Genomic DNA, 26,371 nt, shown 5'->3' with positions numbered 1-26,371 from the left:
GTGACACAGCGGGGAAATCGAACCTGGGACCCTGGCACTGTGAAGCCACAGTGCTATCCACTTGTACCAGACCTTCAAGCTATATGTTTGTCTTTATGGACAGGGAGAACTGCAGGGATGTTGTTGTGATCAAGAGTTTTCATTTGGGTATTTGCCAAGTTCCAAACATTTTTTTTGTTGATCAATAACAAAAATAATACGCCGCGTCGCTTCGCAAAGGCTCACCGAGTGAGCGGATTATGCTTTTGCCATACAAATTAAGATCCTCCCCAGCATGCTCGTGGTCTGGCTGAATTTGTCAGCTTTGAGATGCTATAGGATGCTCTGGAGCAAAGTAGTTCAAAAATTGGCCTGTGTTGTTACTCCTGATTGTGCATCGTGGAATGAATATCGGAAACATACATGCATGAATGGCGGGTGTAGTTGCTTTCAGCTCTGATGACCACACAGTTGAATACCCTGCTGGCATTTGCAATCCAGGCTCGCTCATGAAGAATAATCAGGCAGAGAAGCAGCAGGGGCCTGGACTGCCTCTGGGATTATACTCAATGCCTTCGATGTTCAACCTGGAAAGAGAGAAAATTGGAGCAGAAACAAAAGTTAAAAAGTCATTCGTAAAATATCTTGCCAATAAAATAAATAAATAAATGTGCCCAGTGCTGCTAATGTTTCCATCCATTATGTTAATGGTGTAACATTGTTCTTTGACAAATGCGTTGAGGTGCAATCACTGGAGCCACTGGAACTTTCTGGTTGGATGTTGGCTGTGTGGTAGCACAAAGGTTTCAATGAACCTTGGCTAAGATGTTTTTCTGCTTTAGGGAAAAGTCTTTCATTGAACATCATTATTATTAACAGCAGATTAATGAAGAAAAGCTGGTAGAAAATATTTCCAAGTCATGCTTCTCACAAGCTTTTCAAGTTGTGAACTTCTAAACCAACTTGAAGTTTACTGTCTAGTACCAACCAGGTTTTGTTATGTTATAGCGAAGTGCGTGGAGAAAAATTATGGGTAAAATTCTCCTTTTGGGAGATTAGTTTCTGCCGGCGGAGCTGAAGGGAGCACAAATCAGGAAGCGATTCCCAATCCTTCGCCTGGCAAAATTATGCATGGCAAGAATTGCGAGGGATTCGAGGGGAAATCCTGCTGTCAGGCTGCCATTTTGAGCAGATGACCCGATAGCGAGGTTCTGTGCCTGGCTTCCGCACTTAGTTGCATTTGGAGTGGTCTAGGACCAGTTAAACAAAGCTTGATGTTGATAAGCATTGCGGTTAGAGCACTTCAGAGTTACTCAAGTGTGAGGAAAGGTGAATGGAACATTGCTGACAACTGGGGGAATGTGGAAACTGTCAATCATAGCCCATATCAAAGAGTAATGAATGAATGGCTTGCAGCCCACAGATATGAGGGAGTTTAGGCACAGCTGACTGCTTTTCTCTTTCCAGGAATTTACAGGTGCTGCTTCCACTGTCTGAGCCAGCAGGTGAATTGCCCAGGTGAGTGTTAAAGTAGTATTTTTTTTGCTGCCTGTGTATGGAATGTTATCTAGCTTCCAGACAGAGATCTCTCTTCTGGAGAACTTCCTGACAGGGGTTTCTTTTCTGGGGGCTTCCTGAAAGGGGTCTGTGGGAGGGAGTCTCTATATTTATAAGTTCATAAGACATCGGAGCAGAATTAGGCCATTTGGCCCATCAAGTCTGCCATTCGATAATGGCTGATCTAACCCTGGCCTAAAGTCCTTTCCCGTTCTCCATAAACCTTCAATCCATTACCAATTAAAAATCTGTCTAACTCCTCCATATATTTACTCATTGTCCCAGCATTCACCACACTCTGGGGTAGTGGATTCACAACCGTTTGGGAGAAGTAGCTTCTCCTCAAATCTATTTTAAATTTGCTTCCTCTTAACCCAAGACTGTGACCTGTTGTTCTAAAATGCCTCACGGAATGCATCCGCTCCATGTGTACTTTATCCATACCATTTATCATCTTCTCTACGTCAATTTGACCTCCCCTCATTCTTCTAAACTCTGGAGAGTATAGGCCCAAACTGTTCAACCTCTTCCTACGACAAACCCCTCACCTCTGGAAGCAACCGAGTAAACTTCCTCTGAACTTCCTTCAATGCCACTGCATCATTCCTCAAATAATGGAACCAAAACTCTGCAGAATGCTCAATGTGTTGTCTCACGGATGCCTTGTACAGTTGCTAAATCACTTCCTAACCTTTATACTCAATTCGTTTTGCTATAAATGCCAACCTTCCATTTTCTTTTTTTCTTATTTGCTGCAACTGCGTGCTAGTTGTCTGTGACTCATGCACAAGGATCCCTTTGCCTTCCCATTTTTCCGACCATAGTGCATGAATTCGCACTCACCCATGTTAAAATCCATCTGCCACATTTTTGCCCACTCTGCTAACCTATCTATATCCATATTTAGGGGCTGTTTGATTGGGAGGGTCCCTTCATTTAATGATTCTCGGTGGGGGGTGGGGTGGGGGGTCCCTTCATTTAGGAGATCTTGGGGATCCCTTTATTTATGGCGTCTCTGGGAGGTATATTTATTTCGGGGATCTCTGTGGGGGGGGTCCCTCTATTTGGAATCCCGGGGGGGTTGCTTTACTTAGGGGGTCTCTGGGGGTGTTTCTTTATTTAGGGTAGTCTCTGTGGGGATCTGTCGGGATCGGTTTTGTGGGGGTAGGGTGGGCAGGAATTGCATTGTAGGGGGGGAGGGTGATCATCGGCTGGACTTTGGGGGCAACATTCTTGAAGAGTTACCCCCTTGGCCCACTGCGTGGTTCACCACGTAAGGGCAAAGAGCGCTCGTGATTCCCACCCACGTAATTGCTGGCTCAGAGGACTGGAGAATCACACGGGCCCAGAGAATATAGTGCCCCGCTTGTTAAGTGGATGCAAATGGTCTTAATTACTCATTTGCATTCTCCCGCTGGAGCGGGGCACGTACCTGAATCCCGCCACCAATGGGGTGGCCAGAGCATCAGAAACTATCGGAGCCGTCCCTGGCGCCAAACCTGTTTTCTTCACAAACGCGGGATTTTGTGTCTCATCGGGAACTCTGCTGCCAACGGCGCGAGGTGGAGGATTTCACCCTCTGGCTCTTATCTTGGTGGTTAATGGTGTTAATGTTGACCTGGAATGTTTACAGCATGGATGGATTTTGGATAATGATATATTATAAATGCAGGCAGAGTCATGGCCAGGGTTTTTAGAATGGCAGGGTTTCCCTTGAGTCTGTTATTGAAGGCAAGGGGGACATGCATCAGTTTCATTTAATAGGGAGAGTGCTTAAAATCCCAATAAATTACACTTACATTGCATGCAAGTGGTCTAGTTTGAATATTTATGAGTTTCCTACCAATAATAGGCAAGTTTCCTGCTTGCTTACTCTCCCGCCGCTGAGATAACCAGTGGTTATTTTCCTGCCACCAGCGTTCTGACGCAGGAGGCGGGATTCTCAGATCCTGAGGCTAAGTGTTGACGCCGTCGTAAACGCTGTTGTTCCAGCTGCCGATCCCAGTATCAGACGTGCGCCACGGGTCTGTGCATGTGCAGTGGGGCCGACGCAACTGCCCGGATGCACGGTGGCTCCCTTTTCCGTGCCCCCAGCCGAGAGGCTGGCCCGCCGATCGGCAGGTCCTGATCGTGGGCCTGGCCAAAGCGGAGGACCCCCCTCCCCCCCCCCCCACCAGGTTGCCCCCAGATTCTCCACTCTGGAGAATCGGCGGACTGGCGTCGGGGCGGCGCCAGGGTGAGAGAATCCCGGCCAGGGTCTCTAGTGTGATACTTGAAGCCCGCTATCCACCTTGCCCACTCTGCCAGGCGCCACAAAATCCAGCCCTGGATATCTATGCTCCGCTGTACTTGTACGGGACCAGAAGCTGCAGTCTGTTTCACAGAGTCATGGTGGCCACGCTAACAGTTCTGTTCTGATTACGACTGCCATATGTGCCCAACTTCCTGAACTGCTGAACTCCAATTTATCAGTGGCGACCACATGACAAAATTTGCCGGACATCTCACTTGAATAATCTGCGGTGAATCAGAATTGGCGTGGCCAAAGCCCAACAGAAATCCAATATGCTGAGGCTGAACACAGAAGGAGGCAACAGGATACTTTTCCATAAAAGAAAAAGGGCGAACTCATGTATGTAGTTTCCACCTTACTGCTTTGAACAACTCCTTTGCCCGAACTGAAAATTAATTAGTAAAAATAGGTTCATGATTTTACCGGGTTTCCTGGTGACAGGAATGAACACTTGCTTTGTTCATTAAATTTTCATATTTTACGACCAAGCAGCTATTGAAATCATGCTCCCGCTGCAGAGTCGGAATTGATGTTGATCTTGCTCTTGGATGCAGAAGGTGGTTTGCTCCAAATTGTGATTCCCCTTCCACAAGTGTAAAGGAGCTCCCGGAGTTTCACCTTAAGCACCAAATATACAGATGAATAGTTCTTTGCTTCTGTCTGATGCGGTTCTGTGTGGCGTTCAGTTTGAAAAGGACATGGTTGTCATTGTGGCGGCGTTTGAACACCGATTCTCTTGCACACTGTCTCAAACATTGCCTGGCTGTGAATGTGCTCCCTTCATTACTTAGTTGAGGTTTGAGATTTCAATGAAGCTCCTAAACATGTTAGTAAAATTGTTGCCCTCAAGGGCTCCTTTAAAGATAGCATTCAACTTGAAATGTATTCTGAAATAAAGCGCATCATCGCATATCTTCAACCTGCTGAGCAAAATCTTCACTGATTCTGAGTTCACCAGTACCGTTTGAAACCCAGCAGGGCGTTCAGTAATAGTTTGTTAGCAGTGATCAAAGTTGTGTTAATTCATAAAACACATGGTTACCTTTGATTTTTATGAGGCCAGGGGTTATGAAGGTGGTTTACATGAGCTATTTCAGCAAGGGTCATGGGGAAGTGGTGCATTATAATATGGCATAATTATACTGTAGCATCATAGAATCTCCACAGTGCAGAAGAAGGCCGTTCGGCCCACCGAATCTGCACCGACCCTTCAAAAGAGCACTCTACCCATGTCCACTCACCCATCCACCCAGTTCTATCTCCATAACCTAGCCCTCACATCCCTGGACACTGAGGGGCAATTTATCATGGCAAATCGGGGCAGCACAGTAGCATGGTGGTTAGCATAAATGCTTCACAGCTCCAGGGTCCCAGGTTCAGTTCCCGGCTGGGTCACTGTCTGTACGGAGTCTGCACGTCCTCCCCGTGTGTGCGTGGGCTTCCTCCGGGTGTTCCGGTTTCCTCCCACAGTCCAAAGATGTGCGGGTTAGGTGGATTGGCCATGCTAAATTGCCCGTAGTGTCCTAAAAAGTAAGGTTGAGGGAGGGGGAGGGGGAGGGGGAGGGGGGGGGGTGTTGGGTTACGGGTATAGGGTGGATACGTGGGTTTGTGTAGGGTGATCATTGCTCGGCACAACATCGAGGGCCGAAGGGCCTGTTCTGTGCTGTACTGTTCTATGTTCTATGTTCTAAATCCACCTAACCTGCACATCTTTGGGCTGTCGGAGGATATCAGAGCACCCGGAGGAAACCCACGTAGACACGGTGAAAACACGCAATGTCCTCAAAGTCATCAAGGTTGGAACTAAACCCATGGGTCCCTAATGCAGTGAGGCAGCAGTGCTAACCACTGTGCCACCATTTCTGAGAATTTCTGCAGGATCATCACAGTGTATCTGTAGATAAGCCATTACAGTGGCACATATTTTCAGGAACATCCAGGGAAATCTGTTCATCCTGTCACAGGTTATTGGCCACAACCCTTGTGTGAAAAGCTTCTGCCCTTTCTTCCTCGACGGTTTCCCACTGATAGCGCAAGCAAGTTACTACAACTCAATTCTGCCAACATTTTTATCAAATCAGCCTGTGCTTGAAAATAGGCCAACTATAGGTCTGGGAAGTGCCGACTCCACATTACTCCGCAGAGTGCAACACTCTCTTCCTTTCTTTGTGGCTCTGAAATGTTCTCCCCTTAGGAACTCAGATATATAATGCCACTTCAATGAGTGGCCCCTCTGACCTTCTAAGTGCGGCCCTTTTAACTCTGTACCCTGCTAGGTGTTCCCTGGCTATCTGTAAAGGATTATGTTAAACGACAAGTAATCATATTGCAGAACTGGCTGAGAAGCATTGTTAAGCTGAGATGCGCAATGAAATTGAGGTTCCATCAGTATATTGTCAACTCTTTTATATGCTGCTTGTGTCTAGGCTGGAGCCAGTCAAAGAGAAGCTTAGAATTGTTAAAGGGTTAGAGTCTTTTGTTTTCATAATGTAAAGTCATGCATCATGGTTTAAGTATTGATGCCATAGTTTCTTGTTTGTCGTTCTTAAGACCACACATTCGCTGAAAATCGTCAGCCCTTCAGTTGTACTCCGATAGTAGGTCTGGTAGGAGTGTGGTGGAAGCGCTGCTAATTTGTCCGGAACCAAAATGTAGTGGATCATGTGGAGTTTGCACATTCTCCCCGTGTCTGCGTGGGTCTCACCCCCACAACCGAAAAGACGTGCAGATTTGGTGGATTGGTCACGTTAAATTGCCCCTTTAATTGGAAAAAAATAATTGAGCACTCTAAATTCATTTTTAAAATAATTGCAAGTTCTATTGTCAGGTTTTGCGAGTCATCCCAGTGTTGACCATCTAATGAGCAGAATAGCGGAGCAGTGAGGTGGTGTGTTGCATTCACTCTCTGCACTGAGTTTCTGCCTTTGGCAGGCATGAGCTCAGATCCCCTCATTCCTCTGCAGCTTAGCGAGATGTGGAAAGAAGTATTTTCTCCTAGTCTTCAACATTCACACCCAGAAAAATCAGACACCCAACTCCCGGGGAGGGAGGACAAACATAATGGTTGGCCCTGTTGCTTCACACCGCTAGGGACCTGGGTTCGATTCCCAGCTTGGGTCTCTGTCTGTGCGGAGTGTGTACGTTCTCCCCGTGTCTGTGTGGGTTTCCTCCGGGTGCTCTGGTTTCCTCCCACAAGTCCCGAAAGGCAAGCTCGTTAGGTGAATTGGACATTCAGAATTCTCCTTCAGTGTACATGAACAGGCGGTGGAGTGTGGCGTCTGGCGGATTTTCACAGTAACTTCATTGCAGTGTTAATGTAAGCCTACTTGTGACACTGATAAAGATTATTATTATATTCTTCACCAGTGTGATAGAGCACCAATGATCCCATTTAAGGACACCATTACAGGAACTTCAGTTGGTCATTTAACCCCTCAGGTCTCCTCCGCCATTTGACCACAGATGATCTGTATCCCAGTGTGAAAATTATGCATGTTGTTAGTTGGTTTCTGCATTTATAATAGAAAATAGAATAGTCAGCACCGTTCTGTCCAGCACAGAAATTGGCATCTGGTTTGCAGGCTCTGTACAGCATGACAGATGATGCTTTTACCTTCATGACTGTTAATATTGCAGTGATTCACTTATGTCCCAGATCTCATGATTGCCAAGGGAACGGCTGAAAATGCCTCAAATCCCAATTGTCAAGCATAATACGCCTAAATTATCACCTGGTAGCTGGAGATGTCTTGCTCATTTCTCTTTTGATGCATTTCATCATTACCCAGTTAGGAAATCAGAATACAGCTGCCTGTGAGGAGATTAAATGCTGGCAAAGATCATGGAGTGTTGTCGGGGCAGGGGGGGGGGGGGGGGGGGGTTGTTAGTCATGTTCACAGTGTTTGATTTTGATATACTAGTTACGATCACCACAATATATTCTGTTGCGTGCGGGGGCTATACACAGCTCTCCATATTCTGACGACTTGTTCACTTTGCGAAAAGGTGACTGTCAAGAATGAATTGTTTCAATTCAGATGTCAGATTTTTCTGAATAGGAATGATCTCATTCCCTATCATAGAATCGGAGAAAGTTACCGCACAGAAGGAGGCCATTCGACCCATCGTGTCCATGCCAGCTCGAGGACACCCAGGTGGCCTTTCTAATCCCACCTTCCTGCATCTGGTCCATAGCCCTGTAGCTTAGAGCATTTAAGGTGCAGATCCAGGTCCCTTTTAAAAGAGTTTAGGGTCTCTGCCTCCACCACCACTCAGACAGTGAATTCGAGGCTCGCACTACCCTCTGCCTAAAAAGGATTTTCCACATGTCCCCTCTACACCTTCTCGCACGTATCTTGAATCTGCGTCGCCTGGTTCTATAATTCTCCATTTTATTTAGTCCACTCTATTTCTTCCCCTCTCAATTTTGTATATCTCAATTAAGTCACCTCTCAGCCATCTTTGATCCAAGGAAAATAACCCCAACCTATCCAATCTCTCCTCATAGCCACACTTTCCCAGCCCTGGCAACATTCTTGTAAACCCAGCCCCATGCGGTATGATTTTGAACTATCTCAACCCAATTCGTTGGTAGATTCAAATGCAAGCTCGAATTGCACATCACTTAACACCATTGTCAAATTCACCCAGGAAAATCAGACAGGTGGATAATTTTCAAAGCAGCAATCCCAGTATGGTTAGTAAGGGTTGATTCACCTTCTATAGTTTGGAGACAAAGGTGGTGGGGGGGGAGTGAAGGTGCTGGATGGTGGGTGGTGGTGGGGGTGACAAACATTTTACCAGCATTTGTGAACTATGGGAGAAGAAATAGCAAATGAGCCACTTTTCCTGGTGTCGGTCTTTCCTTTGTGGTAAGCACAGAATTATGTGTGGCTGTGGTAAAAAGCCCCCCAAAATTCAGCGTACAGACATGTGGAGAGTAGCTACTTGCTCAGGTTACTGAGCGGTTGCCACTGTCAATGGAGTGTATTGCAGAATGAGTCACCACTTCCAAGAAGAGAGTGTTGTGAGAAAATGAACAAAATGCCTATACCAGAGAATCCCCACAGTGCTGAAGGAGGCCATTTGGCCCATCGAGTCCGTACCAACCCTTGGAAAGAGCACCCTACCTAGGCTCACGTCATCACCCTATCCCCATAACCTTTTTAAAAAAAAAATCTTTATTATTGTCACAAGTATGCTGACATTAACACTGCAATTAAGTTACTGTGAAAATCTCCTAGTCGCCGCATTCCGCCGCCTGTTCAGGTACACTGAGGGAGAATTCAGAATGTCCAATTCACCAAACAGCATGTCTTTCGGGACTTGTGGGAGGAAGCCGGAGCACCCGGTGGAAACCCACGCAGTCACGGGAAGAACGTGCAGACCCCACACAGACAGTGACCCAAGCCGGATCGAATCTGGTACCCTGGCGCTGTTAAGCAACAGAGCTAACCACTGTGCGACCGTGCCCCGTAGATTTGGACACTAAGGACCAATTTAGCATGGCCAATCCACCTAATCAACACATCTTTGGACTGTGGGAGGAAACCGGAGCACCCGGAGGAAACCTACGCAGACACGGGGAGAACATGCAAACTCCACAGAGATAGTCACCTGAGGCCCGAATTGAACCCGGGTCCCTTGTGCTGTGAGGTGACAGTGCTAACCACTGTGTCACCAAGCCGCGGGAAAAAAGCAATGCCTGGACAAAAATTATAAGCTTAACAACTTTCACTGTTATTTGTGCAAAGTGTAACCACAAAAGTTTAAGAGTTTTTGTCCGAGATCCACAACTGCAATTTATCGCGAAGTGTAAAACGAGCTGTAAAAAGTAAAAACGAAGATTACTTTTTTTTTTTGAAACCTTAAACAGACAACAAAATGCAAAAACAGACCAGAAGCCATTTTCAATGTAATGGATTTGATTTCAGAACCGTAAATTGTCTGGAATGATTACGTTCATAGAAACCTTAATCTTACTGCCTCACAGTTTAACTGCATCGTATATTGTAAGATTGCTAAAATTTTGAGATAAATACAAACTAAACTCACCATAGAAATTTAAACTTTGACATTTCAGTACAAGCATCCTTTTTTGAAATGTGGTTTGTGTTAATTTCTTCAAAACAACCTCTTTCAGCTTTAAAACAAACAATTGCAAATCAGGGACGAAATTCTCCGACCCCCAGCAGGGTCGGAGAATCGCCTGGGGCCGCCGAAAATCCCGCTCCCGCCGTGGCAGAGATTCTCCGCCACCCGGGAAGTGGCGGGGGCGGGAATCACGCCACTCCGATCGGCGAGGCCCATGCGGCGATTCTCCGGCCCACGATGGGCCGAAGTCCCGCCATTGGGAGGCCTCTCCCGCCACCGAGGTTTGAACCACCTCTGGTGGCGGCGGGAATGGCTGCGCGACCGGGCTCCTGGGGGGTGCCCCCACGGTGGCCTCTGCCATGGCGGACGCGGAAGAGAAACGCACAGTGCGCATGCGCCGGTCGTGACGTCAGCGACAGCTGGCCGCTGACGTCACCGCCGACGCATGTGCGAACCGGCGAAAGCCTTTTGGCCAGCCCCGCTGCTGGGCGGCGGGCCTGAAAAGCCGCTGGCGCCGGTTTTTGCGCCAGTCGGCGTGGTGCCAATTGCTCCGGCGCGGGCCTAGCCCCCAAAGGTACGGAGAATACCGCACCTTTGGGGAGGCCCGACCCCGGAGTGGTTGGCGCCACTCCCCTACACCGGGACCCACCATCCCGCCGGGTAGGGGAGAATCCCGCCCCAGTTATCAGCGGTGGGATTCTCTCAGCCCTGGACCGGGCCGGATAATCCCCATGACCGGGCCATGCCACCCTGACGCCAGCACGCGATTCTCCATAGAGTGGAGAATCAGCGCCATTAGCGCCGGCGTGGTTGGCGTGGCGCTGGTCGCGGGCCACTCTATGCGGCCCCCATGATTCTCTGGCACAGATGGGCCGAGTGGCCGTAAGTAAAAAAACAAATCCTGCCGCCGCCGTTCTCACCTGCACTGAGCTGGCGAGACCTCGGCGTTGAAGGGTCGGGTGGTGGGCGGCCTGTTTGGTGGGGGGGGGGGGTTATGGGGTCCGATCCTGTGGTAGGGTCTTCCATGTGGCCTGGCCCGCGATCGGGGCCCACCGATCGGCGGGACGGCCTCTCTAGCTGGGGGCCTCCTTTCCAACTCGCCAGCCCCTGTAGCCCTGCGCCATGTTGCATCGGGGCTGGTACATTGAAGGAGGCCACTACGCATGCTCGCGTTGGCGCCAGCGCCATTGCGCATGTGTGCGGTGGCGCCACTGCGCATGCGCGGATCCCGCGCCACACAATCCGCGCCGGGATCGGCAGCTGGAGCGGCGCGAACCGCTCCAGCGCTGTGCTAGCCCCCTGTAGGGGCCAGAATTACTCCTGGCAGCGGCCTGTTCACGCTGTCGTAAAACGCGACAGCGCTACAACGGTGTGGAGACTCTGCCGCGGGATGGGAAAATCCCGCACCTGATTCCTTCAGGTTTCAATTGTTGTTGGAGATGTTTTTAAAAATGTCAAAACTTAAATATTCGATCCCGGCCCAGCCCTGAGTCACTGTCCCTGTGGAGTTTGCACATTCTCAATGTATTCGCATGTGTCTCACCCCCGCAACCCAAAAGATGTGCTGGGTAGGTGGATTGGCCAAGCTAAATTGGCCCTCAATTCGAAAAAGTTTATCAAAAAAAAAGGATCGTGCTTCCATTCGGAACAAAATATTTTCAACAGTTGAGTCAACTAGTTTGCTCTCTTTGCTGGGGTTTAGCTGGCTTTGAAGTAGCAGTTAGAAGGCTGTATTTTACTGGTGCTTTGTACAGTTATGACCCAGGGTTTAAGCAAAGGGAATCTAGTGTGGTTCGCACAGTTGCTTCACAGCGCCAAAGTCCCAGGTTTGATTCCCGGCTTAGGCCTGCACGTTCTCGTGTCTGCATGGATTTCCTCTGGGTGCTCCGGATTCCTCCCACAGTCCAAAGATGTGCAGGGTAAGTGGATTAGCCATGCTAAATTGCCCTTAGTGTCCGAAAAGTTTGGGTGGGGTTACTGGGTTATGGGAAAGGCTGGAGGCATGGGCTTAAGCAGGATGCTCTTTCCAAAAGCCAGTGCAGACTTGATGGGCCGAATGGCCTCCTTCTGCACTGTAAATTCCATGAAAAGATAGAATTTAAATCGATTTGTCCCAGAAATGTAAATAGTGTTTTGAAATATTCAAGACTTTTTGCAATTTCCGTAGAAAATTTTATTTCAAATCAGGTGGGTAGCAAAGCTGAGCGATAACAAAATCTTCAACTTCTACCTAACTACACTGAAAAATCCAAGGGTGACAATCACAACCTTCGTCAGGCAACATTGGCAGAATAGAAACAAAGGACGAGATCAGCCATGATGGAACGGCGGAGCAAAATCGATGGGCCAAATGGCCTAATTCTGCTCCTGTATCTTCTGAACTTATGAACCCAAGAAAAATATAGCGAGCGTGATGGAGTACTCATGGAAAATGGGTAGCCTGTTGGACACCTTGGTGTTTATGTAACCAGAGGGGTGAAGTACAGACGATATGGCATTGATTTCAAGACTGTTGTACGTTCCAAAATGTTGTTTCACGTTACATTTTAAAAGTAATATCCGTAGAATCTTCACTGCTGGAATTTTGCTGACTGAGGAACATTGCCAGTGGAAAATAGCTATGCTGCAACTGTTGTGCATTTGCAGTATTCAGCCTGTCATTTTGATCTTCTCCCCAGCTTACTCAACCTGAAATATGCAGTAACGTCATCAGAATTTGCAGGAGGAGGAAGGGGGGGTGGGGGGGCATCTTGTCCCATCAACAGAAGAAGGTCACAAAAATGTGAGATCTTTTCTCTGCCATCCTCATGAAGGTGATTGCTGTTAAAACACAAGACCAGGGGTCGGCATTGCTAAGGATTGATGCTTATTCCCTCGCGATAAATATTTGAGGAAACCATTAGATGTGTTTCCCTTCATTGATCATTCAGTCAGTTATGTTCAGGTAATGGCGAGCAGGTCTTAGGACCCTACCAATCGAAAGATTGAAAGAGGTAAATAATTCCACATTTCTGAGGTCCTGGGAAAAATAGTTTGGAATCGGAAATTATGAGTCTTGAAGAGGATACAAGTAACAAAATACGATTAAAGATGACTAAAGGAAGGAATCACATTCATATCGCCCCTTTTGCATCCTTTATATAGTCTAAAGCATACCGTAGACAATTAAGTATCTTTGGAGTCGATGTTGTAATTTAGACAAATGCGACAGTGTATCTGCACGCAGAAAGATCACATTAAAAGCAATGAGATCAATCTGATTTTCTGACGATGGTGGAGGTAAGGTAAAGTAAAGTCACCATAGTCCCAGATGACCATAAGTTGATTTCCCCTTTGACTGATGGTGATATAAGCTGAGAATAAGCACACCTCAGGCGAGGGGCAAGGTTGAGTAGGTGGTGCATTCATTAATTTTTTTTTCTTTTTCTTTTTTTTCTTTTATTTTTAGAAATTTAGAATATCCAATTCATTTTTTCCAATTAAGGAGCAATTTAACGTGGCCAATCCACCTAACCTGCACATATTTGGGTTGTGGGGGTGAAACCCACGCAGACACAGGGAGAATGTGCAAACTCCTCACAGACAGTGACCCAGGGCCGGGATTCGAACCCGGGTCCTCAGCGCCGTAGGCAGCAATGCTAACCACTGTGCCACCGTGCCGCCCCTTGTGCATTCATGAATAACCTCAGCCGATACGGGAATGTGAACCCACACTGCTAGCCTGGTTCTGCATCACAAACCAGCTGTCTAGCCCACTGAGCTAAACCGGGATAAGTGATGACTGGGACACAAGAAGAACTCTCCTGCTTTTTCTTTCAATACTATATGGGGATGTTCAATGGTTATTTTTGAGGGAAAGCAGGATCTTGACTTAACAACGCATCTGAAATTCCGAGCTCCTGACACCACAGCACTGCCTCAGCACCGCGTTGACGAATCAGCCTTGATTGTGAGTTCAGGTTTTGACCCAGAATGAAGGGGTTGATTACTGAGCCAATCAAGGCGGTGAATCTTATCATCATGCCCTATTGTAGAAATCTACTAGGAGAACGCAAAATGTGTGAGGAGAGTGTTTTTTTTTACTGTGAATCACCGTATTTAGGGACTGTGGCTAAGGCTTATTCAATGTTGAGCACTGCATTGCTAGTCATTCAGCAACTGCAGTATCCTACTTGGCTGGAAGCCTTGCAGAAGTCAAAGCATTTGACCCAAAGTAAATCTCAGCCCACTTTGAGGTTTTCAGGAGTAAGAGGAAATTGTGTGTTTAATTTTTACCTAGTTCCATGTGGTTGAGAATTAAGAAATGTCTCATAATCATAGAATTTACAGTACAGAAGGATGCCATTCGGCCCATCAAGCCTGCACCGGCTCTTGGAAAGAGCACCCCACCCAGGCCCACATCCCCATCCTATTCCCATAACCCAGTAACCCCACCAAACACTAAGGGCAATTTTCGACACTGCAGGAAATTTAGCATGGCCAATCCACCTAACCAGCACATCTTTGGACATAAGAAAAACTGCATTCATAGTTTTCAAAGATAGGTGAGACAATCTCTCACTGCTTTATTGCATTAGAGCTCCAATTATTTGTCTTTCCTATCTTGCTCTTAAATAACACATCTCTTTTTGGATCACTGAAGTTCAAATATTTTTAGCGCTGAGAAGATCAAGCTGCCTTTCAGCTCATCACTTCCGATAATACTGATAGTTCTGAACTTTCTGCTGAGTTCTTTGCAGAAGTCTAACTATTTAAATGGGGGATCCAGCAGCGCTCATCCACTTATGCTCAATGCTTATTCCAAAGTAACGTAACTGTTATTTTGGCTGAGTGTTCCTGAAGGATCAAATACATTTTCAGGCTTTTTAACAACCAGAGGGCAGCCAGTTAGTAATCCCGTCCGTCTCAGTAAGCTTTGTTCATCAGCACTTATCTTGCCAAGAAAATCTGACTTTGCGTCACCGACATTTTCATCCCCACAGGGACCGAGGCAACCACAACATTCACATAAGAGTGTACTAAATGACAGATGTGTAACAAAAGCAGATTGCAAATAGTTCTATTTGGTCAAATGAGTTTTTTTAAAAATCTTCAGTGAGTGGTAAAAGCGAAGCTGGAAGCTTCTGATCAAAGCTATACGAGGTTACTTTTCTTGTTCTCAATGTTTTTGCATTGCCATGAATATATGTGTCTTAAATTATGAAAGTTTTTGGTGAATGTGGTTACAAAATTCAGGGGCTGGTTTGTCCATTTTTGGGACTATGTCCACACGCCATCGTGAAAACTGTGGTTTTTTACGTGAGGAAAACTGGCATCAAAAGGCCACAGATTTACCGTTTTTCTGGGTGTTAGCAGGCAGCTGTCGTGGAGCTCGCAGCTCCAGCTGCCATTACGGCCACCCCGCAATATTGGGTCAGAGGCCGCGCATACGCATGTCAGCGGCCTCCAGCGGCCGCGCCGTGCTCCATAGCGGACTCAGCCCGGGGACCTGGCCCGCCGAAATTGTGCCCCGTGTCGCCCGCTCGCCCACACCGGGCCGCCCACATACATAGCCCCAGTCCCGAATGAAGCCCCCCCCCCCATGCCCTCCAAGCGGCCCTCTCCCGATTATGGCGGCCTCGGTCTGAGTCCGCAGCCGGCACGCAAAGCTCCCGAACGATAGGACTAGATTAGAACCACGCGGTCGGGTATTCGGCCGGTCGGGGACGGAGAATCGCAGGGCGGGCCTCAGGCAATGGCCTGAGGTGGTGGATTCTCGACTCGGTGTACTCCCCGAGTATGCTGATTTTCAAACTGGCGCTGGTCCAGATTTCATGCGCGAAAACGGCTTCTCCGCACCGTCACCGAACGCGATTTTGACATCGGGGTGCAGTTCTTTTGGTGCTGTGGGAACCAGGGCCGGGATTCTCCCCTACCCGGCGTGAATCACTCCGGCGTCAGGCCTCCCCAAAGGTGCGGATTTCTCCGCACCTTTAGGGGCCAAGCCCTAATCTTGAGGGGCTAGGCCCGCGCCGGAGTGGTTGGCGCCCCACCGGTCGGCAGGAAAGGCCTTTTGCGACACGCCAGCTGGGGCCGAAGGGACTTCGCTGGCTGGCGGACATCCGCGCATGCGCCGGAGCGTCAGCGGCTGCTGACGTCATCCCCGCACATACACAGGGGAGGCGGTCACTTCCGCGTTCGCCATCGTGAAGGCTATGGCGAGCGCAGAAGGAAAAGAGTGCCCCCATGGCACAGGCCTGCCTGCCGATCGGTGGGCCCCGATCGCGGGCCTGGGGGCATCCCACGGGGCCAGATCGACCCTCCCTCCCCCCCAGGACCCCGGAGCCCGCTCGCGCTGCCTCGTCGGTAAGGGAGGTGGTTTGATTCCCGCCGGCGGGACCGGCATGACGGCAGTGGGACTTCAGCCCATCGCAGGCCGGAGAATCGCCGGGGGGGGTGGTGGGCTGCTGACATGTGCGGCGCTATTCCCGCCCCCGCCGAATCTCTGGTGCCGGAGACTTCGGGAGACTGCGGGGGGCGGGATTCATGCCGCCCCCCCCCCCCCCCCCCCCCCGGCGATTCTCCGACCCGGCGGGGGGTCGAAGAATCCAGCCCCAGATTACAAAAAAATGTGGCAGGAGCATCTGTTCCCAAAGACTTCTGGTGCGGCCCAATCTGATTGGACAGTGGTGGCATCTCATGATTCACTCGTCCACTTGAAGCACAAAAGAGTGTGTAGGTTGTAACATTGGCCAACATCTAACTCTGATTTGATGCCTCAGTTGCCATTTTGGATCTTATGGGTGTCATATAAGTGTTGACCACGTATAGGGTTAACGTGGGACTGAGCACATTACATAATGATGTAAGAGATCACATTGTAAACACCTAGCGGTCAGTCTGGTATAAAACAAAGCCACGTCTACAAACAAGCATGGAGACGGCTTCTAGCTTGAACCCTTTAGTTCGGACTATCAGAAGGGGCTGGTGCTGGACCTTTAGAAGCGGGAACGTCATCTTTAGGGGGCTCTGAGCACACCAAGATGTTACAGTTCTTCTTGTGTTGTAATGTCACAGGGCGCTGGAACATGGTTAGCAGAAAGGAGAAGCTTTTCACAGAGACATGGCGAGGGAGGCCCTCAGCAGACATTCAGCCACCCAGCAGGATGAGGATGACACTGCCAGTTCTTGTCAAGGTCACTGTGACCCTGAACCTGCAGCAGGTCCTAACCGTTTGGAGCTGGTAAACATGCAGAGACACCTCAATTCACCATGAAAAGCCAGCAAGCCTTTGTACACGAAGAAAGAGGGGAAGAGGAGTGGCCAAGTGACTATGAGAGAGTAGTAAGCTTTCTTGTGGCATAGGGAGCCATTGACTGCGTACATGTGGCTTTGCAGGCACTGCTTCTGAATGGGGAGATGTTCCACAACAGCAAAGGCATCCATTTCTCTAATGTTCAACTTGTGTGCGATCTTGCCCAGATCATCATGCTGGTGAGTGCCCACTCTGCTGGAAGTGGTCACAATGCTTTAATCCTGCACCAGTCTGGTATTTCAACCATCTTTGATCCACCATTTCAGACCAGAGAGTGGTTGCTTGGTACCCAGGGCTATCCACTGTACATGTGATTGCCGACCCTACTTCACCAGCTGATTAGATGTCCTGTCTGACTATATGCACTCTTGCAATGACACTGCTGCAAGAGAGAGTGCCTTGGAGCAGACTATTGGCATTCTGAAGAAGTGATTCTGATGCCTGGACCACTCGGAGAGGGGCCTTCAGTACTCGCTGAGGCTGTTTCTCTTTTTGTGGCGGTTTACTGCACCCTTCACAACATGACCATCATGCGGCCATGTAATCAGGGCTTTGCTAGCCACATAGAGAGGAGGAGGATAAGGAGCAGGATAATGGTAAGCACGAATCCTGATTGTCAGAGGTTGCTGAGGTGTACGTGACAGGGGTCTGATCCACTGAGCAGTGTGTGAAGTTGGTGCAGCAGTGATTAGAGACGGCATTTGAAGATATATTCCCTGACCTAGGTCATTGAACTTGTTTCAGTGCCATACCCAAATCCACAGGTCCATAGGGTTAGATCCCTGGCATAGGTGGCGTGGTACCATAGTGGTTAGCTCTGTTGCTTCACAGTGCCAGGGTGCCGGGTTCGATTCCCGGCTTGGGTCACTGTCTGTGCGGAGTCTTCAAGTTTTCCCCATGTGTGCGTGGGTTTCCTCTGGGTGCCCCGGTTTCCTCCCACAACTCCCGCTAGACATGCTTGTTAGGTGAATTGGACAATCTGAATTCCCCCTCGGTTTACCCGACCAGGCGCCATAGTGTGGCGTCGAGGGGATTTTCACAGTAATTTCATTGCAGTGTTAATGTAAGCCTACTTGTCACACAAATAAAGATTATATTATTATTATTGGCCTTTATAGCTATTACTCCCACTACTTTCAGTGTCTGTCTGGAGGGCATCCAGACCCCCTGCAGCAATCTGAACTCTTCCATCCTTTCCACCTCCAGCAATAAGGTCTTCAATGCTGCATTTGAAAAGCGAGGAGCCCTCTCGCTCTTTGCCCTAGTTTCTTCCTGCACAGAATGCTTTCTCCTCGCTGATTATGATCTCCACCTCCACTGACAGATTGAATCCAACCCCCCCCAGCACCGAGTATATTTGTCACACATTGCACCTTATAATGGGCACCATTCATTGAGGTATAACACAAAATGTATGAAGGACCATTCTAGGGAATTGAAGATGGAGGCTGGCAGGAGGTATTCGTCCACTTTTTAAAAAATGATAAAAAGGTAGCATTGGTGAATAGGCTTTCATCTAGATAGAGGCCAGATTTGATCAATCTAACTGCAGTGCAGATCACTGAAGTAAAATGTAGACTTGTAACTGCTTTTTTTACTATTGAAGACCTGATGAATTTTTCATCTGCCTAGTTTTCTGAATCATATGCTACTGTACAACGGAGAGATTTTGCTGATGGCATTTTCCTTTTTATAAAACAAAACTGCTGGGGATTGGTATTGCATAGGAGGGATCAAAGCAGGCATATTTTTCTGTACCTGTGCCACACTATTTTATACAGGCTTTATACAGGCTTTCCACCCCAAAATAAATCTTTATTGCAATGTGACATTTGCAGATAGTGGGGATGAAATTATTTGCTCTCATATTGTGGCAGGCAAATCAAAATAGGGGCCCATTTTGGTCTCTCAGGGATCTGGGGAATGGACGGGAAAGCGGAGTGGAAGTCCAGGATCAGTCATGATCCTATTGAATGGCGGAGCAGGCTTGTTCAGGCTGTGTGGTCGAATCCCGCTCCTGTTTCTTATGTTCTTGTTCTCGGGCATTGAATTTTGATCCAGCTGCAGTGGCTGAGAGCCTCAGGCAGGAGTGCATTTTGTATTCGAGGTCTACAAGGTCTGCCTTGTCTGGCGTTGAGAAGGTTTGAGTTGGCAAACTTAAAATTTAAAAATGCAGCTTAGAACCAACTGAACCAAGTGACCGTAAGAGAGTTTGGAAGTGACATGCGTCCTGATTGTTGTTTTTCAAACTTTTTTCCCCGGGACCCACTTTTGCCAATTAGCCGACCATCGGGACCCACACTGGCAAACCTTCGCGATGCATGCTGCGTTCACTTATCTATAATGCGAAAGTCCTCATGACCTCACTTGAATCAGGTTCAAAGGAGGAGAGGGCAATACGCACATTAAATGCAGACTTCAGCAAGTTCCTTTGTGCTATCTTCTACTTTATCCAAATGAAAAATCCAACCTCGCACATGTAGGTCATCGTGGAGGGCAGTCGCAACAACATGCTTGTTTTACTCAGCACTGGATACTCCTGCAGATGCTACTCCAGAATGCTGACAGCCTCATGGGCCTTTGATGTGTTTTTAATGTGGTGTCACAGGTCAGGTACAACAGCATAGTCTTTTAATTTGTAGTCCACTGTACATTCGTAGCTGAGGTCCTCAACCTCAAAAGTAATTTTTCACCCAACACTTCTCTTCTAAAATCTGAACCTCCTCCTCCGATGGAGACCCTGGGCATGTGTGCAGACAGTTCCAACCCTATTCGTACCAGGGTCATAACACAATTGAAATAACCAATAATCCTTATAAAAATACCCAAAGTCTTTGACCCTTGGCTGCCCAATAATTATAGCCATCAGGTTTATAAATGTAAACACAATCACTGTTTATTTATAACTAGGACTATCATGAAATTTGCAGTAAATACAACTAGTTACCGACAAGCTAATTTTACCTACGACCCAATTTTACCTGTCCCACCCTCTACCCAAATATCCAAGGCAGCCAAACACAGAGGGGTGGAAAGGGGGGAAATAAATGAAAGGGATGAAGGTCAAAAGATTGGGCTGGATTCTCCGCATCCCGACACCTAAATCGCGTCCAACGCCGGGGCGGAGAATCCATTTCCGCGAATGAAATCGCGACTGGCATCGGTTCCACGATACTCCGGCCCCCGAAAAGCGGTGTACTCGGAGAGTATGCGTGCCACATGTCCTCTACCTGCGACTATTGCCAGAGGCCCGCCCCACTATTCTCCGCCCCTGGCTGGCCAAAGTCCCGACGGCGTGGATCTAATGTGGTCTTGCCATTCGGGATACTCGCATGGCGATTGCGGACTCAGTCCACAGCCACCATGGTCAGGGGCAGGCCGATCGGACGGCGGGGGGCTATTTTTGGGCGGGCGGTCCGAGTCGGGCGAGCGAAAGATCGGTTGCACTATTTAGGAGGTCCAGCTCCCCGGTCTGAGTCTGCCATGGAGCACGGTGTGGCATCTGGAGGCCGCCGCCATGCTCATGCGCGGCCTCTGATCCGGAAGTGCAGCTTATAGATCCGATGGATGCTTGTTTAACAAGGGGTTGAAAAATGTTGGGGATAGGCAGGAATGTGAGGTTGACGTCACAAGCAGATCAGCCAAGGTCTTATGGATTAGCAGAGCAAGCAAGGAGGGGCCGAGTGGCCTACTCCTGCTCCTAATTGCTATGTACGATTTACATGCCAGTCTCCTTTACCTCCTGACCTGCCAAGGGGAATTGAAAAGCAAGTTTGTAGAAAAGCTTGCCAGTTGGCACCTCTCCTAATCTCGGCATCTCCTCCCACAAGTTTCCCCTGTCTGCAATTCCATGATGGCTTCTCCACTCAGGTCACCAATTAACATTACAACTGGGACCTGATCATATCATCAAAACCCTGATCAGCATATCTGGAAAGATCTAGATAAGACTCCACATTTTCTGGTGGATGCCATTGTCGCCTGTTTAGCAGGCAGTAGGAATGAAGCGGAACTTCAGCTGGTAAATCTCTGACGGGTTGTACCTACTCTTTCACATGAATTTAAATCAGGCAGGATTAAAACCACCCCCAGTGTTTAAAAAGACACCTGTGTTGTCTCTGCCCACATCAATCTATAAGTGATAAACATTTTGCACTCGTTGTTTCTATGGTAACAGGTTAGAGAGTGAGCTAGCGCACAGGTTTTAAATATACCTGTGCTTTCTGGTTCAGCTATGAATATAACAACCAGCTATTTTTAAACATGACTGGCAAATATGAAAATCTAGCAAGCCCTGGCAACAGTGAGTAAAGAAAACAATAAAGAAAGCAACTGTGCATTGAATGTCAACAATGTCCATCTTTGGGAATATACTCTTTGTTAATAACCCATCTCTGGGGATAGACTTTTCACCGCTATCTACTAAAAGCCCGCCAGCTCTTTGATCTTCCCACCCTCGTGAATACTCATTCAGATTTTCCGTCTCTATCACATTTGCTTTGACAATGAAACTGTCCACACCTGACATTCCCATACATCTTCTTTTCTCTTTACCTGGAGATTCCTTTCTTTTGTGTTCAACAGGGCCCTCAACTGGCTTATCTGATTTCCATATTTCTGCACTCATATAATAATAATAAATAAATAATCACTTATTGTGACAAGTCGGCTTCAATGAGGTTACTGTTGAAAGCCCCTAGTCGCCGCATTCCGGTGCCTGTTCGGGGAGGCCGTTACGGAAATTGAACCCACGCTGATGGTCTTGTTCTGCATTACAAGCCAGCTGATTAGTCAATTGTGCTAAACCAGTGCCTTAAAGCATCCTTTCCTCTGCCTCTCAGGATCACAGTGGATTTCAACTTGACCTCACTTTCTATCCTACCTATGTCTCCGAGGTCAACAGATCATCCTCTGCCATTTCCACCACCAAACACACCTTCTATTCCCTTCCACTTTCAGCATTCCGAAGAGGGCAGCATTCCCTCAGTATCCTGGTCCACTCTTCTATCAATCTCTTCAGCCACTCCCCATTCTAACAGCACATTCCCATCCAAGTGTCAGCGATGTACCACCGACCAACTCCTCCATTCTCACTGGTGAAGGCTCCAAACACTCATACCCAGGAAAACCGTGATTTACTAGTAGATCTTATCAATTTAGCACACTGTATTCACTGATCACAGTGCATGTCGGGGAGTTCAAATATAGGTTTAGTAATTGTTTTGATGAATTCCTCAGTTGAAGCTGTGAACATGACCGTGAGCTCTGGTCGTTTGCCACTTTTCTCCATCTCACTCCCAATCCGCCCTCGCTGTCCTTAACCTCTAACAATGTTGCCTGGGAGCATGACAGTAGCTCCAGGAAAAAAAAAACTCCTCAGGCTGGATTCTCCGATCCACCACCATGGGGTTTCTTGGTGCGTGCCGTTTGCTGGTGGTGGGATTTTTTTACTCCTGCTACTTGTCAATGGTATTTCCCATTGAAGACACCTTGCGCCGCCGGGCCACCCATGGGTGGGAATGCACTGCCGGCGGGAACAGAGAAACCCAACGGCCGGAGAATTCTGGCCCTCATCTTTCAAATGGATTTTTGACAACCTTCTCAACAGTGATTTCAAGTATTTCAGATCAGAGCCACTGTTCCCATTTTCATGGACAGCAAGTGTTGGTATGCATTTCACTGCTGCCATTTAAACCTCCTCTGGACCATTTTCCAATTCTTTATTGTCCCATTACCAGCTGCTTTTGCCTTACACCATTATCCCTTTTAACATTTTTGACTTCTGCCCTCCATCATCATAGAATCATAGAATTTACAGTGCAGAAGGAGGCCATTCGGCCCATCGAGTCTGCACTGGCTCTTGGAAAAAGCACCCTACCCAAGGTCAACACCTCCACCCTATCCCCATAACCCAGTAACCCCACCCAACACTAAGGGCAATTTTGGACATTAAGGGCAATTTATCATGCCCAATCCACCTAACCTGCACATGTTTGGACTGTGAGAGGAAACCGAAGTGCCCGGGGGAAACCCACGCAGACACGGGGAGAACATGCCGACTCTGCACAGACAGTGACTCAAGCCGGGAATCGAACCCAATCCCTGGCGTTGTGAAGCAACAGTGCTAACCACTGTGCTACCGTGCCGCTCCTTAACACACCTTTCTCTTCTGTCAATTCAAACCTGGTATATCTCTAACTTTCTCCAGTTCCAATGAAACAACATTGACCTGAAACCTGTTATATTACGTAATAGTAATATCTCATTACTCTTTTGCTTATTTCCAGAATGATCTGATGGTTGATGTTCAGTAAAACTATCAGTCTTCAAATTAAGCAAATACTGTTTAGTGAATGACGATTATAAATATCTGAGTTTGTTCACTCTTCTACAACTATAACTGAAGATTAGATAAATAAGAATAAGTATATATGTTTAACTACATCTGCTAACTTAACTATATCTCCAACACTCTACTCACTAGTCACTCCTGATACGAAGAGGCAGGAATCTCCTCTGAGTGTAGTTTATATACATAGATCTAATGCTGCCATCTAGTGGTTGTCTATAATACAGATATTAACCCCTTAAATACTAGCAGATATACAGATCACTACAAAACCTTTGTTTTGTTTCTCTGTCCACGTAAACTGTCTGACTTGTTGAGTATTTCCAGAATTTTCTTATTCGTTTTAGATTGCTAGCATCTGCAGTGTTACCCTTTCTATTTTGTTCTGCCCTTTCAGTCCTCCTTCACCCCCACTGCATGATTTTATCCCGAGCTCTGCATTTACAGTTCAACCTCTTAACTTTTTCCAATTCTGATGAATGAGCCTTGATCTAAAATGTGAGATACAGCCTGACCTTTTGAATGTTTCCAATGCTTTTTTAAAAAAAATTGACTTCAAATTTCCAGAGTTTGCATTATTTTCCTGTTGGTTGCATGAAGGCTATTTATGGGACGCAGCGCCAGGGTCCCAGGTTTCATTCCCCGCTGGGTCACTGTCTGTACAGCGTCTGCACGTTCTCCCTGTGTCTGCTTGGGTTTCCTCTGGGTGCTCGATTTCCTCCCCCAGTCCAAAGACGTGCAGGTTAGGTGGATTGGCCATGATAAATTTCCCTTAGTGGCCAAAAAAAGGTTAGGAGGGGTTATTGGGTTACAGGGATAGGGTGGAAGAGAGGGCTTAAGTGGGTCGGTGCAGACTCGATGGGCTGAATGGCCCCCTTCTGCACTGTTATGTTCTATGTTCTAAAGCTTTGCATATAAATTACAGCTTTTTCTGTCTTTAAAAAAATATATGATCAATGGAATTGTGCCTCAGATTCCATACTGGTTTCATGAATGTTCTTAATAGCTGAAACCAAAATGAGATCTGATGCGATACAATTATACAATTATTGCTGGTGATATAGAGAAAGAATGACCACGATATTGAGGAATCAAGAGCCAATCAATCCAAACCCCTTTAAATGGTCAATTAAGGGCTTGAATCTTAATTGACTGCTGACTGAGGAATGAAGAAAACAACAGTGAGTCGCCGCTGAGTCATTCGGATTAGTTTGAAACTATCACGGTTTGAATGTTTTGTTATAACTGGTCTCATCCTGAAGCGTGTAATTAAAGAACGAGGCACTGATGTGTTGGGCAGGCGGGGTCGATGTGGACTGCGCTTGATGCAGTGTAGCGAGAGACAGACTTCCAACACTTGAGATGCAACACGATTTTATTTAACATCTAACTATTATACATGTTCAACTGTGGGTTGACACTATGCTTACTTGACTGGAGACCTGATGCTAGCCTAACCAGACTTACTCGCTACCACATGGTGTTTGCACTGGCTAGCTCAAGAGCTCTGACTGTCTCAGAGGCTGGGTCCCGAGAGAGCGGGAAAACTGGTGCCCTCTGGCTTTATAGTGGTCGTGTCCTGTCTGGTGATTGGTTGCTCTGTTCTGTGTGGCTACTGGTCATCCTGAGTGTCAATCACTGCCTCTGCACTCGATTATATACATAGATGTATATTATGACAGGCACTAATATTTTTGATGTTCATTTTAGCATGTTCATGTCTACCTGGTTGCTGAAAAATAAATCCCAAAAGTCAGTGGCTTTTTCACATTAGTACAAGTATTAGAGTAGCCCATTTGGAATCTCTGCTACCTACTCTGGGATACCTCGAATTGGAGAACATTCCCTACTAAGCATCTTCAGCACCCATCAGGTTAGAGGGGATGAAGCCCGCTGTCAGCTAGCAACATGGAAGCTGGGTCTGATTAAACCCTTTATCCTGAAGGCACTTCCACCTGTTAATTCTTGATGAAGCCGGGATCTCCTCTAAATCTTTCCCCTCGCACCTTAAACCTATGCCCCCTAGTAATTGATCCCTCTACCCTGGGAAAAAGTCTCTGGCTATCCACTCTGCCCCTCATAATTTTCTAGACCTCAATCAGGTCGCCCCTCAACCTCTGTCGTTCCAGTGAGAACAAACCGAGTTTATTCAACCGCTTCTCATAGCTAATGCCCTCCATACCGGGCAACATCCTGGTAAATCTCTTCTGCGCCCTCTCTAAAGCCTCCACATCCTTCTGGTAGTGTGGCAACCAGAATTGAACACTATACTCCAAGTGTGGCCTAACTAAGGTTCTATACATCTGCAACATGACTTGCCAATTCTTATACTCAATGCCCCGGCCAATGGAGGCAAGTATGTCATATGCCTTCTTGACTATCTTTTCCATCTGTGTTGCTCCTTTCAGTGACCTGTGGACCTGTACACCTAGATCTCTCTGATTTTCAATATTCTTGAGACTTCTACCATTCACTGTATTTTCCCTACCTGCATTAAACCTTCCAAAATGCATTACCTCACATTTGTCTGGATTAAACTCCATCTGCCATCTCTCCACCCAATTCTCCAAACAATCTAAATCCTGCTGTATCCTCTGACAGTCCTCATCGCTATCCACAATTCCACCAAACATTGTGGCGTCTGCAAACTTACTAATCAGACCAGTTACATTTTCCTTCGAATCATTTCTATACTTACGAACAGCAAAGGTCCCAGCACTGATCCCTGCGGAACACCACTAGTCACAGCCCTCCAATTAGAAAAGCACCCTTCCATTGCTACTCTCTGCCTTCTATGACGTAGCCA

At 47.4% G+C, this 26,371-nt stretch overlaps 1 protein-coding gene and 1 long non-coding RNA gene across 4 annotated transcripts in view; one reads left to right on the top strand and one right to left on the bottom strand.

The window, feature by feature from the left end:
* The window catches only part of LOC119971929 (leucine-rich repeat-containing protein 4C-like), a 1,202,445-nt gene that overhangs the window by 439,721 nt on the left and 736,353 nt on the right, over positions 1 to 26,371 (top strand). The window lies entirely within an intron of this gene.
* Positions 1 to 26,371, bottom strand: part of LOC119971932 — a 35,868-nt gene that overhangs the window by 5,681 nt on the left and 3,816 nt on the right. Inside the window, exon 2 of the long non-coding RNA XR_005461949.1 lies at positions 403 to 566. This is a non-coding gene — a long non-coding RNA (uncharacterized LOC119971932). The remainder of the gene's footprint in view (positions 1 to 402; positions 567 to 26,371) is intronic.

This window comes from Scyliorhinus canicula, chromosome 9 (genome assembly GCF_902713615.1).
Source record: "Scyliorhinus canicula chromosome 9, sScyCan1.1, whole genome shotgun sequence".
NCBI classification, from domain to species: domain Eukaryota; kingdom Metazoa; phylum Chordata; class Chondrichthyes; order Carcharhiniformes; family Scyliorhinidae; genus Scyliorhinus; species Scyliorhinus canicula.
This window is presented reverse-complemented; position numbering and strand designations above follow the sequence as displayed.